Source organism: Molossus molossus, unplaced genomic scaffold, assembly GCF_014108415.1.
Source record: "Molossus molossus isolate mMolMol1 unplaced genomic scaffold, mMolMol1.p scaffold_m16_p_15, whole genome shotgun sequence".
NCBI lineage: Eukaryota > Metazoa > Chordata > Mammalia > Chiroptera > Molossidae > Molossus > Molossus molossus.
Genome location: NW_023425350.1, coordinates 66,268,905 through 66,273,800, shown reverse-complemented (window position 1 = coordinate 66,273,800; position 4,896 = coordinate 66,268,905). Strand labels below are relative to the sequence as shown.

General features: G+C 40.8%; 1 pseudogene; it reads left to right on the top strand.

Moving 5' to 3' along the window:
• The first annotated feature begins 3,797 nt into the window (after window positions 1–3,797).
• LOC118630571 lies at window positions 3,798–4,280 on the top strand (annotated as a pseudogene).
• Window positions 4,281–4,896: the final 616 nt, after the last annotated feature.

The following is a 4,896-nucleotide window of genomic DNA, read 5'->3' as shown; positions in this document are numbered from 1 at the left end:
ATGTTTAAAAAGTTTAATATCCTCTCCTAATAAATGATAGAATATGGAGGCAAAAAATTAGTAAAGACAAAATATTTCAACAGTACTATTAAGCAACTTGATCTAATCATAAAACATTACCTAACAAACACAGGATACATGCTCTTTTAATGTGGAAATTATCATCATAAAGAAAATATTGCACATGTTCATTTTTTATAATAATGAAATACTTGAAACAAATAAAAACTGGGAAATGCATAAATTGTAGCATTTTTATAAAGAATAATCATACAGCCCTGTCCGGTTTGGCTCAGCAGTTAGAGCATTGGCCCACAGACCAAAGAGTCTCAGGTTCCATTCCGGTCAAGGGTTACAGTTTGATCCCCGACCTGGTTGGGGTCATTGTGGGGACAACCAGTAGATGTATCTCTCTTACATCGATGTTTCTCTCTCTCTCTCTCTCTCTCTCTCTCTCTCTCTCTCTCTCCTTCCCACTCTGTCTGAAGATAAATGGAAAAATATCCTCGGGTGAGGATTTAAAAAAAAAAAAAAGAATAATCATACAGCAGCTAACTAATCAGAGCTAACTTCATCCACATGGATTAATATAAATAAATTTCAAAAATCTAACAATAAGTAAAAGAAACAGGTTACAGTTCTGGCTGGGTGGCTCAGTTGGTTGGAGCATCATCTCATACACCAAAATGTTTCTGGTTCAATTCCCGGTTAGGGCGCAAACCCAGGTTTTAGGTTCCATCCCCTGTTGGGGTGCCTAGGGGAGGCAACTGACAGATGTTTTTCTCTCTCTCTCTCCCTTCCTCTCTGAAAATCAAGAAAAACATATCTTCGGGTGAAGATTTAAAAAAAAAAAAAAAAAGCAGCAAGTTAGAGAATGAAAAGTACAGTAAAATACCAATTTACTAAAGGTCTTTAGGTGCTTTCCCTCTGGGAAGCATGCCCGCACCTTTCCCTGCCCCCTTTCTCTCCCCCAGGCGGTTGGTTACCTTTCCCTCTGCTGAGCTCCAAGGGCCCTTCTCCTTCCTCTGTAACTTTTTTCCTGAGCCTCCGCAGCCCAGCTGGCTCACTTCTACTATCTCTGTAACTTTCTAAATAAACTTCCTTTTATAATTTGAAAATAAATAAATAAATCTTTGAACATTCAAAACAATGTTGTATGTAAATTATGGATACTAAATACTTAGTGACTATACATTAGCTGTGTGGGAATCACATATTGCCACGTCAGGCCAACAATTACCTCAAAAGAGAGGGGAAAGAAAGTTTATCAGGCATTGAAAGGTATTTGTAATATTATTTTTTTTTTTTAAGAAAAAAGGAACTAATAAAGAAAATTATTTTTAACATTATTTAATATATTGAAAAACTAGAAACTATCTCAGTGATCAACAGTAAGCAAATCCAACATTCTACCTACACTCAGGTTGCTGAAAAGTTCTGGGGCAAACCACACCAGGAAGCAGGGTGGTGTCCCCCAAAATTGATGATTTTCAGTTTGTATTGGGGACTTAGCCTTCCACTCTCAAAGGACAAGGTGGACCTCTTCCTATCCGGTCCCCCAGTCACTACACAGAATGCCCATCTCCTACTCCCAACTCCACGATCGCATTTCTCCAACGCTTGTTCAATCTCTTGCTCTCCAGAACCTGTAAACAAGATCAAATATTTGTCACTTTAAGAAACAAACAAAGAAAACTGACCTTAATCTTGATACCATCTTTCTTTTCATCTGCAGCTAAACCTGCAGCCAAATTTTTTTTTTATCCTCATCCGAGGACATTTTTGCATTTATCTTCAGACAGAGCAGGAGGGAGAGAGGGAGAAAGAGAGAGACATCAATGTGAGAGAGACACATCAAGTGGTTGCCACCCACACAACCCCAACCAGGGCGGGGGACAAACTGCAACCAAAGTATGTGCCCTTAGAGGGAACCAAACCTGGGACTCTCCGTTCCACGGGTCAACACTCTAACCGCTGAGCCAAACCGGCCAGGGCGCTATATTTTTCAAAAAGGCAAATCTAGTTACCTTCATCCATTTCCTCAACTCTCTGCAATCTGGCTCCCACTCCTATCATTAGTTCAAAACTGCTATGAAAAGTTCACCAGTGATCTAGTTTACACACCCAAAAGTTATTTTGCAGCCCTAACCTACCTACCTCTCTGTATGTTCTCTCTTTTTGGAATTTTCAACCTGACTTCAAAGACCCACATCTTTTCCGTTTGTCTTGGGCCTCTGTTCTTCAGGCTTCTTCTTTGGCTTCTCTTCTCCATGCCCACCTCTTCCACCTCAGTTATTATTCTAACTGACCTTATTTACCTTCTAGGATCTTCTACCTTTGTGCTGATAAATTCCCAAATCTCTATCTCTAGCAGGACCATTGGCAGAACTCTACACCTACATATCCAATTAACAAATAGTTCTCTCCACCTGGACATGCCCCAAGAATCTCAAATTCCACATGTCCAAAATGAACTCATTATCTTTTCTATAGTGCTATCTCCTCCTGCTCCCCATCCTCATTCCTTATCTTAGTCAGTGCAGCTGTTGCCACCCTAGTTACCCAGCAGAAATCCTTAGTCAGACCCTCCCACTTCCCTATCCCCCAAATTCAACAGTTCTGTTGCTGCCATATCAGTTCAGGCCCAGCTCACCTCTCACCTATGTGCTATTGCCACAGTCTTTCTGCCTACAGATCTCCTAACCCCAGGTTTTTCCTTAAACCATTTGTTCTTCTCCCTACTGCCAGGTTTATTTTTTCTAAAATGCAAGTTGGATAAGTTCCCTCCCTTGCTTCAAGTCCCTCAGTGACTTCCTTCTGTTCATGCGAGAGTCTAACTCCCTTTGCATGGCTCACAAAGTCCTTCAAAATCTGATCCCTGCTCACTCATTCAGACTCATCTCTAGTATCTCCTCTGCTACACTCCCAACAATAATTGAAGAAATTAATATTGAAACATCTCTAAGACACCAATTCACAATTATTGAACTATTAAACTAGGTGAGTAGCACCAACTTGAAAACTCCCCAAATATGCATCAAATGAAAAATGGATAAATAAATTGCTCATTTAGTGAAATAATAGTCATCAATAAAAAGAATGAGCCACTGCCATACACAACAAGAATATGGATGAATTTCATAGATATAATTGATGAGAAAAAGAAGGTAGGCACATAAGAGTACAATCTGCATGAGTCTATTTATACAAAGTTCAAGATTAGACAAAATTTTAATCTATGGTGATGGAAATCAGAATAGTGGTTACTTCTGGGGGTGGTATTGACTGCGAAGGGGCACTGAGAAACTCGAAGGAGCCGAAAATGTTCAGAATCTTCATCTGGGTATAGGGTGGGAGGTGTGATTAAATGAAATTTGTCTATATAGATTTTTATATCTATATATTTATATCTGTAAATATTAATCAAGGTATATAGTTAATATTTGCATACTTTGCTCTATGCATGGCACATCTCAATTTAAAAACTGCTATATTTATAGAAAGTTTGCTAAATGGGTATGGGGAGATGGGTGTGCTGCTGTCTGCACGGTAAATTGATAACCTTTTGGAAGGCAGTCAGGCAATATATGCAATGAGAGTTGACACGTGACACCTTTCACCCACTGATTTCACTTTCGGTAAGAAAATTTCCTAAGAGAATAACAGGGAAAAAACACTTAGAAACCACTTGTACAAAGACGTTTAGAATAATATTATCCATAAAATGGAAAACTGTATACCGCCAGAAGTTTAATTGCTGGGAAAGGTTGAACCGCCGGCGGCGATGTACCCTGGGAATGCAGCTGCCCCAGACCCGAGACGGCGGCCCGCAGGAGGCGGGTGAGGCACGTGGAGAAATCCGCGAACGTGCAATGAAAAACCTCCGTACACCCAGGTTGACGAAGCTAATTTGTTGACCTGGCAAGGGCTTATTGTTCCTGACAACCTCCGTATGATAAGGGACCCTTCAGAATCGAAATAAACTTTCCGGCAGAGTACCCATTCAAACCACCGAAGATCACATTTAAAATAAAGATCTATCACCCCAACACCGATGAAAAGGGACAGGTCTGACTGCCAGTAATTAGTGGTGAAAACTGGAAGCCAGCGATGAAAACTGACCAGGTAATCCAGACTCTCGTAGCACTGGTGCACGACCCCAGCCCGGGCACCCTCTTCGGGCTGACCTAGCTAAAGAACACGCTAAGGACCATAAAAAATTCTGTAAGAATGCAGAAGAGTTTACGAAGAAATACGGGGAAAAGCGACCTGTGGAATAAAATCTGCATTTGATTCCAGCGAGTGTGAGCAGAGACCCAGAGCAGTGCATTCAGACACCCTGCAAAGCAGGACTCTGGAAAATTGACAGGGGCTACCACCTGGCGTTTGCTTGTGGCAGTTACTAACTTTATACAGTTTTCTTTTCTTTTTTTTTTTATCCTCACCCGAGAACATTTTTCCGTTTTTTGTACAGATAGAGTGGGAGGGAGAGAGAGGAAGAGAGAGAGAAACATCGACGTGAAAGGGACACATCGAGTGGCTGCCACCCACACGACCAACCAGGGCCAGGGACAAACTGCAACCGAGGTACATGCCCTTAGTGGGAACCAAACCCGGGTCTCTCCGAACCTAGGCCGACGCTCTAACCGCTGAGCCAAACCAGCCAGGGCTATACAGCTTTCTTAAGAGTGGTCTTAGGTAACTTGTAAAGAGATAATTAAAATTTTAAGATGCAAAAAAACAGTTTAAGTAAACTCTGAGAAAGGTAATAAAATATAACTGCATATAGTCATTTTATTGTTTTTTTGTTTTTTTTAATCCTCACTGGAGGATATTTTTCCCCATTGATTTTTCAGAGTGGAAGGAAGGAAAGTGTTTCTAAACACTTTGTACTTC